This window comes from Arachis stenosperma, chromosome 10 (genome assembly GCF_014773155.1).
Source record: "Arachis stenosperma cultivar V10309 chromosome 10, arast.V10309.gnm1.PFL2, whole genome shotgun sequence".
NCBI classification, from domain to species: Eukaryota; Viridiplantae; Streptophyta; class Magnoliopsida; order Fabales; family Fabaceae; genus Arachis; species Arachis stenosperma.
Window position 1 is genome coordinate 110,369,387 of NC_080386.1, and position 12,130 is coordinate 110,381,516.

The window sequence follows — 12,130 nt, forward strand, 5'->3', positions numbered from 1 at the left end:
TAATTTTATAATTCTTTAAAAGATAAATACTTCACTTATATAGAATTTTTATAGAGCGAACTACTAATTCGGTCTCTGTCCATTTCTCATAATGACAACGCGATTCTTTAAAATAAAAGCGTTTCTACTTTGGCCCATGTTCCTTATTTCCGTGACACAACGCGATCTTTGTAGGTGTTTTTCCGTTAAAACTTGACAGAAAATAATGACGTGTTAGGTTACATCACTAAGCTGTCACGTCATGTTTGCTGAGGTGATCTTTATGTGCTAACGTGGACAATCAGAAATAGATAAAAACCTAATTGTTTGTTTCTAAATTCAAATTAGTTAGAGTCAAATTATTTTTTGTTTATTATATTAATATTTTTTTCAATAAATTATGAATATATAGTATAATAAGTTTAAACTAATTAATGAATTTTTTAAATTTAAAAATAGTATTTAGTATGAAACTAAAAATTAAAAAATTATATTTAAAAATTATTTATTTAGTTTCATAATAAATATTATTTTTAAATTTGAATAATTTATTAATTAATTTATATTTGTTATACTATATATTCAATAATTTATTAAAAAAATATTAATATAATAAATAAAAATAATTTAAAAAATATTGTTTAAAGAATAAAGATAAATAAACTTTTAACTAATTTAAATTTAGAGATAATTAACTTTTTATCTATTTTTAATTGTTCATGTTAATACATAAGAATCACCTCAACAAATATGATGTGACAATTCAATTATGTAATCTGACACGTCATCATTTTTCATTAAAACCTAACGTAAAAATACTCATAAAAATTACGTTATGTCACGAAAATAAAAAACAAAATAAAATAAAATATTTTTATTTTACAAAAACGCGTTATCCTTCGGCTAATTTTTTCGGATATTATGCACGGTTTGGTGTAACGCCCGTTTATGGAGGTTAGTGGTGTTTAACAAGTGTGTGACGGCGGTCATCTGACGGAGAGAAATTGGACGGTCCGATTTCTTGCAGGGGGTGAGGATCACAAATCGGACCGTCCGATTTGTGCACGGTGATAGTGCATGCATGGAAGTCGGACCATACGATTTGTAGCATGCGGAAGGGTGTTGGTTTTTTTGCCCATGAAAATCGGACCAACCGATTTGAGGGCCTATTTCAAAAAATGTTGCTCACCAAAATCGGACCCAGCGATTATGGGTAAAGAAAATTTTTTGGGCGGGCTTTCTGGTAATCGGACCGTCCGATTTTTTTGTTCTTAAAATTTTGAATGGCCATACATCCGGTCGGATGGTCCGATTTGAGTGTGGTATATATATATAGATGCACCCACCGAATCTGAGCAGCTCATTTCATTCTTCTTCTTCGTTGCTACAACTCTCTAAATCTCTTCTTTGCAGATCTTTTCTTCTTTATTTGTAGATCTCTTCTTCTCTATTATCATGGATGATAGAGTAAGATTAAAAGTGTATTATGATGGCCATATTTTATTACAAACATTAGAAGGAGTGAAATTTGTGTGTGATAATCCGTTAGATATTATTATTCCATTCACACTGTCATTTGAAGAATTAAAAGGGGTCATATGTGAGAAGATGGATTCTGAAATATTTAGGATAGTGTCGTGTATTCTGTACAGATATCCTATATCTGTCTTTGGTGGGTTCGTGCAATTTCAAACGAAATACGTGACCGACGAAGCGAGCATGCAAGAAATATTTTCAGTGTATCTTTAAAGTCAGTCGCGAATGACGTTTATCGAATTGTATATCGAGTTCGAGCAATCTGCAGCGGACCGAGATATTGAATTGGAATATTACAACAGTGATAGTGAAGAAGAGTTCGAAAGTAACTACGAGGTCGTTGATCCAGGTAGAAACGAAGATCAAGCTGACGAGGCTATGGTGGCAGATGTAGCGGATGTGGCAAATGCACTAGCAAATCAGCAGCCATTTGTGGAGCCGAGTTTCATGCGGTCGTTGGATTTGGATGCCATGCATGCACCGGAGTATCCTCAATATGTAAATGCAGGTGCGCCATTAATTTAAGTTAAGATTTGTGATAGTATGATTTGTGCATGGGTTTTGTGTTTAGGACAAATACTTAAGATAAGGGTAAATAGGCAAAATATAGCATGTAATTAGTAATTGTTTAATGTTTAATATAGTCAAATTGGTAATTGAATCAAACTGGATAGGCCGGTTCGACCGGGGCAGACACTTGGACAGGGCCGGACGGCTCAACCGGACCGACCGGAGCGGCCGGTTCGACCGGTTCGGTTTTGAGAAGTACGTTTTCCATTGTTCTGTGCTTATTAGTTTATTACATTATTAGTTCTGACAACTCTAAAATTTGTGATGTTATTGCAGCAGAGCTTCCCCTTATGCCGGATGGTGAATTTACTGTGGGGATGGAATTCAGTTCTAGGGAGGCAGTAATTAAGGCGATGAAAGATTATACAATCCGCAGAGGTGTAGATTATCAGGTGCATGAGTCAGAACCGACGATGCAGACTTATCTCCAAACATAACGGTCCCAAACAATAACATTATGTGGCACTTCACGTACCTCTGAATCTGGATATCATCAACCAACACTAATCGATCTTTTAATGCTCGAAACCAAACCAACTTGATGAAACTTCCCCTGTAGTCTGACTTCATAGGTGCAACACCAAACTGGTCCAGGCATTCAGTCTCTAAAGCCTCATAACTGCTCAGTGTCAGTCCCGTAACTAGCAAACCATTCGTCGGCAGACCAAGAATTAAAGCCACATCCTCCAGTGTCACGGCACACTCACCAACCGGAAAGTGGAACGTGTGTGTTTCAGGGCGCCATCTCTCGACCAGAGCATTAACCAATGCCGACTGGCATTGGACAACTCCAATCTGTGAAACATGATAAAAGCTTGTGTCCTGTAAATACCGTTCCACTATTGGATTGTACCGATCCGGCGGCATATACTGGTCACATTGCAACATTCGAGAACCCTAAACACAAACATAATATTAAATAATTAACAAATTAAATTTATTTATCAACTCAAACTTTCGTTACCAAATAACCAGTAAAACATATTCACAACCACAACCAATAAAAATACCTATTAAATAAAAAACTATTATACTATATACTAATACTAAAGTAACTATTCAATTATATTCTAACAACATACATACAACAATAAATCAATCATTAATCATTTGTTAAATATTTATGTTATACTTATAACAAAAATAGTTAACTTAATAATTTTTAAATCATAATATTTATTTATTTTACTATTTTCCTACGAATGCTTAATCATCATAAATAAATATTATTACTACAAAAAAATTACTTATTACTAACAATATTACTAGTACTTAAATGATTTTCATTATCACACGTTGATCTATCTATCTATTAGTGTCATATTATAATAAAAATAGTTAAACCATCAGTATCAGTTATTCCTATAAATTCGGTCATAATAACTAATATTAACTCTTTAATTTATTTATCATACATACCTCCATTTTTAATAACAGTATTATTATTATTATTATCATTATTTTAATTATCTTACTAATAACAATAATCACTTTATTATATTATTATAATGTATAATGCTTCCTTCTAAATAATATTATTACACTAATTTTCTAATTTCTGTATACTGCTAATTTCTAAAATTATTTTAATCAGATTAAAATATTCAAACACTATTATTACACTAATTTCTAACATCATCTTTATAATAAATTACTAATCTCTAACATAATAATAACTATTATTTTAATTAAAATAAAATTTTTTAAAATAAAATAAAAACTTACATAGTTAGGATGATCAAGATAATTAGCAACGTAGAGGTCCGGACGATTAACATCTTTTACTCTTCTTCTTCTCCTCGGCATTGTTAACAAGTGGTCCAATTTTTTTTCCTTTACGTTTTATGTATGGAAGGCCATGGAAGAAGCTTGTGGAGTTGCAGGGGGAGAGAGTTTGGTTGCTGAAAGTGAAAGAGAATGGGGAGGGGGCGCACCAAAATCACCAAAGTGTTGCTAGATTCACCTTGGGAGACACTTGCATGCGTGACACCTGGCTGGGGGCACAAATCGGACTGTCCGATTTGTGTACCTCCCAACTCCGAATCCGGACCGTCCGATTTGCTTGTATAAATCGGTCCGTCCGATTTTTTTATCGCAGTCGTCACATCTGCGTGAAGCACCATGGACGACCATAACGTGATTATACACCAACGGTTCCCCAATATAGAAAATAAAAAAGTGTTATCCTTCTTAAAAAATAATCAACGGCCAAATTAATACTTCATTCAACTTTTAGACCTGTTTTCTCTGTCGTCCAAACCCCTACACAAAAAATCATGACAATTGAGAAGTTTGTCCATTTATTAGGTAGTAGTAGTACATTTTTTATTTTCCGCACTTTTATGTATTCTGAACTGCAAATAAGAATCAATTTCTAGATTTCAGATTGACTTTGTCTGAAATAATTCTAATCGCCTAGATGGCTAGATTTTAATATTGTAAATTAATTTAGTTATGTTGTAAAATATTTTATTCCTGACATCAGCAAATAATCTAATGCGTTGATATGAATATATTTTAGTAACGTAATTTTGTTCAATCATTTTTTCATAATTTTTTCCAAAATATACCTTCTCTTTTTCCTCAATTTCCTTTTGTACACTTCTAAACTCAAATTTTGCTTCAGTGCGTCCATCATCTTCTACATTTGCACAACTGCTAGGTGTTCATGGTTCAAGAGTAGAATATTAAAAACAAATTGTGATCTTAATTTGGTTTTGTTACTGGCCGTGGAGCAAATCAAGGAATAATAGTATAAACCAGTCAACAAATCGAATAACAAGCTCAAAAAAAGAAAATGCAAATCAAAGTATTCAAATTCATTGCGAAATTAAAAGAAAAAAGAATTAATTACATAATAATTACAAAATAAAGGTTAGAAGGGGCTTTCTTCATCAAGAACTTATGACAGTTACAAAAGTTTTTGATGGGGCTAAAAAGAATATTTTGAAAAAAATGGAGTTAGTAATTTTGAGAGTAGCGTTATCACTTTTTTAAAGATGAAATTCATTCAATAAGTAGTATTTAAATTGTTTATGATAGTACGGATTAAAATCGTTTCTATAAATGCTGTGTACAAAACATAGAAATTTTTTGCAAATTAATTTTTAATAAATAAATATTTTTTTCGATTCTCATCATTTGCTCCAAGTACAAGATATTTTTTTACAATTTAAAAATTTTTAATCAATATTTAACCATTTAAATAATTAGTAAAAAAACAGTTCTATTACTGATTTAATCGACTCTGTAAGAATGTATATAAAAAGAATTAATCTCTACATACAAGTTATTCAAACAAACAAGTAACTTTGACTTAATTCAGTGTTATTATCTCTAACAAACTTTTAACTCAACGTGCAAATATATAACTACCTTTTTCATACGACTTTCGTTTCTTTTTTCAAATTTTCTCAGCGTTTTTTGCGTCTCTACGTTATGTTCCATCTCTACGTTCTCTGCGTTTCTCTTTCTTCTCTATGTTCTCTGCGTTCTCTTCATTCAAGTTCAATGCTCTTTTATCTGATATGAAGATTTGGATCAAAATTTTTGAAATCAAGCTATGAAATCAGATTTGAACAGTTATTTCGTTGTCGAAGATAATGGATTATTCAAGTTCAAACTGTCAATTGAACTAGAGCGAAGTGGATTATTGTTTTGAATCCAATCAAATGGTCGAGGTGTAGTTCGATTCTATTTAATGTTGTTCATTAGTAGTTTACGATTCTGTACGTGAATAATATTGTTTTTGTTTGTGAAAATTACTATTTATGGTTGATGATTTGAATTGAATATAATGTAGGAGTTCTAAATCTATATTATTATTGTGATAAATTTGTTCCGTCATGTTTTGGTATATTTCGATTATAAATTGGTGTATTTTAGAACTCTTTCGGTGTATTTTGGGCATTTTTTTGGTGTATTTATAGGTTCAGACTTTTAATTGAATTAGGGCAAATTCTATTATTGTTTTCAATCGAATCAAGTGGTGACGTATGGTTTAAATCTAGTTAATATAGTTTGTTAGTAGTTTATGATTCTGTAGTTGAATCATTTTATTTTTGTTTGTGAAAATTGTTGTGTATAGCTGATGGTTTGAATTTGAATGTAATGTACGAGTTCTGAATGTGATTTTATTATTTTGATGAATCTATTTCATTCTCAGTTTCGGTGTATTTTAGTTCTAATATAGTTTATTTTGGAATGATTTGGTATATTTTTCAGTTTCTGTGCGATGTTGATGAGCAACTTGTTTCAAAGGTTGGGATAACTTTTAACATGCTTGAAGAAGTTGAAAAATTCTACATTGATTATTCTAAACTTGCAGATTTTTCTACAAAAATTCGGAGCACAAATAAGAAGGAAAATAAAATTAAGAACCAATTGATTACATGTATCAGAAAGGGAAAATAGAAATCAAACATATCTCCAACTGAGAAGACAAATCCCTCAGGTGGATTAAATTGTCCTGCAAGAATTTATATACATATATTAAAGGATGTTAGTGTTTGGATCATTTCGAAGGTTGTGTTGCATCATTCACATTCGTGCTGTCCAAATCAAGCAGAGATGCTTAAACAACACAGACAATTAAGCCTGTCTGTACGACGTATAATAGAGAATAACGAGAAAGGCAGAATCAGACTAAGCAAAACATACCAATCGTTTGTCGTAGCAGTAAGGGGTCACCGTGAATTAAATTTTATTAAAAAAGATGTGAGAAGTTACATCACGAGAGAAGTGTAGAATGTTTCGGAACTAGAGGATGTAAAAGAATTTGAGAAATACTTATTTAAGAATGAAAAAGAAGAATCATAATTTCTTTTTTGAGCTTGAACTTGAGGTTGATCAGTCAATTAAGATTGCTTTTTGGGCCGACGCAAGAAGTAGGGCTGCCTGTGAGTATTTTGGAGATGTTATTTCATTCGATACCACTTATAATACAAACAGGTACTATGTTGTTCTAGTGTATGTGTATTTTGGTATTACTTTCGGTGTATTTAGATAGTTTTTTGGTGTATATATGATTTTATTTCTGTGTCGTTGTATTCAGGTATAATCTAGTTTTTGGTTCTTTTGTTGGGGTGAATAACCACAGTCAGTCAATACTTCTGGGATGTGCTTTGATTAAAAACGAGGATATTCAATCATTCAAATGGTTATTTCAATGTTGGCTTTGTTGCATAGGAGGAAATGCTCCGAAAGGCATTCTCGCCGATCAATGCACATCGATGCAAAGGGCTATTAAGACTTGTATGTTCACAAGAATTTATCGATGGTATATTTAGCAAATCATGAAGAAAATCCCAAGTAAATTAAATGTCTACAAGCGACAAAAAAAAATTGAACATTAGATGAGTCATGTTGTTTGGAACTCTTTTACAAAAGAATTATTTGATAGGAATTGGAATGATTTTCTAATGAAATATGGTATTGGGGACAACAAGTAATTTTTAGGTAATGGTGTCTTTATTAGGATTAAGTGATGTTATTACTTTTAGTGTGTGGATATTTATGTATTTTTCTTGTGTAATAGAGGTGTTAAACTTTACGTCTTTCGGTGTATTTTGGTTTTGATTTAGGTATTTTTCTAATTTTTAGAGCTTTTCAAAGATCATCATTTATAGATTACAGTTTATCTCGATCAGCACTTCTGGATCGGGATGAAAAGCACACAAAGGAATGAGAGCATGCATGCTTCTTTTAACAAGTTTATTACGCGCAACAACTCATTTATCTAATTCATCAAACAGTACGATAATTTCCTAAGAAGTAGAGAGCAGAGAGAGAGAGAGAGAATCAAATGTTGCATATTTTTATACCGTCATACCTTGTGCAACAAAATCCACAATAGCAGCTCAATTTCAGCATATATATACTCATGAAAAGTTCAAAAAGTCCAAGCATAATCTAAAGAAAAGGTGAATTGCATCACAAGATCAACGCAGTCTGCTCTAGGCTATATGGTATATGAAGTTGTAGAACAAGTTTCTAACTCAATATTCAACAAGTTTGCAGTTACATACGACGCAATATCGTCTCAAGTTAAATGTCAATGCTTATTATTAAAGTCAAAAGGGATATTGTGCCATCACTCTCTAAGCGCATTAAGCTTTGAACGAGTAAATAAAGTGTCACCAAGATATATATTGGAACGATGGAGTAAGAACATAAAGAGGAGGCACACACATATCAAGAGTAGCCACGACAAGCCTCTTTTGGAGACAAGAAGTAGAAGATTTGAAGATTTGGTGTTTCGGTCACAATATCTGTGAATTTGCATCAGAATCTGAGGAGTTGACTGGGACTATGCACCGCGCTTATGATAATGCTATGGTTGAGATGCAAGAACACAAAGCCAAAAGAAAAGAGAAATGTTTGTTATCTCACGATGATGCTTTGTTGGAAAATATTAACGAGCTTCAAAGCCCTTCACAGGTGAGAACAAGAGGACGTCCGAAAAATAGATTGGGATCGAAAATTGAAAAAAAAAATTGCACATGCTACAAAGAAAAAGAAAAAGAAAGCTCTAAATGAGATAAAACTTATGTTCTTTAAAGAGCGAAAATTGAGTGTGTGCATGTTAACAGTTTTGCTAATATATGATTTACATTTTGCAGTTGAACCTTTTTTATGGTGGTTCAATAGTGTAGTCAAATTTTAGCCATTATCATAGACATATTATGAATTATCAGTTCAAAAATTCAAGAGAATAAGATAGATTTTCGGGGTGTTTACAAATGCATTTCATTGTTATTTGACACAATTTTGGTATAATATACGTAATGTTCTATCTTTTATGGAAATGAGGTTTAGTGTTTATATTTTCTTGTTTTGTTATATTTCACAATGTTTTGAAATTAGTTTCTTCAATTATTTGATGATATTTGTTTGTTTTAAATATACACTACACAGAATTCAGTGTTTATTTGAATAGTTTTCGGTATATTCTTGAAGCAATTCAGGGGTATTATAGAATTTATTATTCTTTTACCCATTTTTTTGAACCTGGATTCATTCATATTAATAACATTTCAATACAATACAGACAAGTTCATAGAAGTTTAATTTTGCAAAGAAAATTTATGAAAAGCTTAAATTGAACTATACAATGCATAAATAATTCAATACACAACCAGTATAGAAATTCTTAACAATTTACAATATTCAAACTAAGTACTATCAATATCTCCTGATTTCAATATACAGTAAGGACTTAATAATATAACAAATGGGTGGATAGTTTGATGGCTTCACATTCTTGAATGGCTTTATCTCTGAGTTAATTCATTTTGTCAAATAGAATGAGTGAAGCATATTTGACTCTGAAATGATCAACTTGTTCCTACAGTTTAAAGAAATTTCTTTATTAAACTCCGTTAATTTAATAATAGAGAGTTTTCTATTTTTAAAGATAGTTACCTATTTCCAATTCATCCATGAATATTTTCTCTTTTTGATCTTTTTCGGATCAATGATCTCTAGCTATTTGATCACATATATTGCACAATCATATCTATAAACAAAAATGAAGGTTTTTGATGGCCTAGAGAAGGGGGGGGTTAAATCTATAACCTTCTTTTAAACTTGATTAATTCTGCCTCAAACCAAAAAATAAAACTTAGCTTCTATTTTGTCTACGAGATGAATTATGTAGGAGACAATTTTATTTTGTCTCATAAATAGTGAGAAACAGAATCAGAACAGGGATGAAGAAGATGACACAGCCATGTATCCTGGTTCAGTTGCCTCGTGCAACGCAACCTATATCCAGTCTCCACCACAACAATGGTAGAATTTTTACTATCATTTCAAATATTACATACACCAATTTCCTAGGATTCAACCTAATCATATCTGGGACAAATCAAGTTTCAACCTAAACTTGACTTAGTTAGGCAACATTCTAGACTCTCAACACACAAAGTACTTACCCAACTTAGTAATGGATACTTCAGATACAACATGCAAAACAGAAATATAATCAAAAGAGACAAGAAATAAATCTTAGCTTTTCTCTCCAAGTTTTTCTCTATGCCTTTTCTCTCAATGGCTTTTTCTTAATGCCTCACTTATATGCCTTTTACCACTGAATATAAACAAAGAAAGATACAATATACAAACAGAATACTCAATGATAAACTATGAAAGAGATGATGTTTAACATCTCAAACTCTATATGCTGAACTCAGATTCTGAACTCTCAAATGTGACTTTTCATCTTGGCGGAATGCTCCTTTTTGTGTAGGTGCAATACTTCTAAGACTTCAAACTTTAGATTTGTGAGGTTTCTCTCCTTTCTTTTCTTGGGTTCTCTCTCTTTGAGAAGAAATAGCATCATGGACTCACGGCTTCAACTCAAAGAAACTTAGGGACTTCACTTTCACATAACACGGTCCTAGCCATTTCTTGAATACTTCTATTTCTTCTTTCCACAACACCATTTTGTTTAGGTGTTCTTGGACAAGAGAAATTATGTGAAATTCCAAGTTTATCATAAAAAGATTCAAAAAATTAATTTTCAAACTCTTTACCATGATCACTTCTAATATAAGCTATTATTAAATCCTTTTCATTTTAAATTCTTTTGTCAAAGTGTGGTTTTTCAAAAACAACCTCATTGTTAGTGAAATAACCTAGGCCAGAATTTTTTGACAACTGTTTGGTCTTTAAAGATGATGCATTTTTATCAAAAGATGGTTTTTCAAAACTAGCATCAATTTTAGTGAAGTGACCCCTAAACCAGAATTTTGAAATGAGAGTTTATTTCTTGAGGTTAATGCTTCGATTTTAATGTATGATTTTTCAACAACTGCATCATCTTTTGTCACGTAACCTAAATCAGATTTTTCAAACAATAGTCTTTGATTAGTAAGTAATTTGTCCAAGTTACTGGAACTTTGTGTAAATTTTGCTAAATCATTGTTCAACCCTTTAATCATTTCATTTAATCTTTTGTTTTCAACAATGAGCTCTTGAAAAGGATTAACCACATGCTTTCCTTTAAATTTTTAGTTTCAGATAAAATTTATTTTCTTCAATAAAATCAATAGTACATTTGGTTTCCTTTATTTTTTCTTTCAAATAGTCATTTTCTGCTTTCAAAGTTTTATTTTTAGATTTACATTTATTATATTTATTCAGCAATTTTTTAGAATGGTGGGTGAGATCATCAATAATAACATGTAAATCTTTAATAGACAAGTCAAAGTAATTTACTCATCTAATTGATTATGACCAGCCATAAAACAGATTTGTGCTTTATATTCGGAGTCTTCATCCTCATCTGAATCATTCTCTAGATTATCCCATGAAGTCATGAGCACTTTCTTCTTTTCTTTCTTTGACTTGTCTTCTTTCTTGAACTTTAGACAGTTGTACTTGAAGTGTGCTGCCTCCTTGCATTGGTGACACATGACTTTGCTTATGTCCTTCTTTTTCTCCTTTGAACTTGATCCCTTGTACTTGCCTTTACTCCTTATAATCTAGAAGCCTGATGAAGGAGTAAGCTCAAAACATAATTACAAAAGCGTGAGACGTCTACATGAAGCTAACGCATAAGATACAATGTATAGGATTAAGAGAATAAAACATATATAAATATAATAATATAATAATCTTAGAGAACTAGCCGCAGCTTGCGGAGTTTAAGCCGACTAGTTACAAATAGGGATATACAGGGTTTTAGAATTAAAACAGCTTATACAACCTATCTCTCAAGTAAGCCTCTAAGGCCATAAAGTTAAAACACAAAAAGATGTGAGAGTAGCTATAACAAAGTAAAATAAATTAAACCAAGGAGGAACCATACTCCACAATCTCACCGAAGTAGATTACGACCTGCATCTGAAAAACAACAACAAAGTATGGAATGAGAACCAGAGATTCTCAATATGGTAACAGTGCCCAATGATGTAAGATGTAAGGCCCCGGGACGACGAAGGCAATCCTAGAACTTCACATCACATACGGGTATTCAAGCTTAACAATATAAATAAATAAAGAACTTAAACCATAAACTGGGTTATCTGACCTAGGGGAGTTC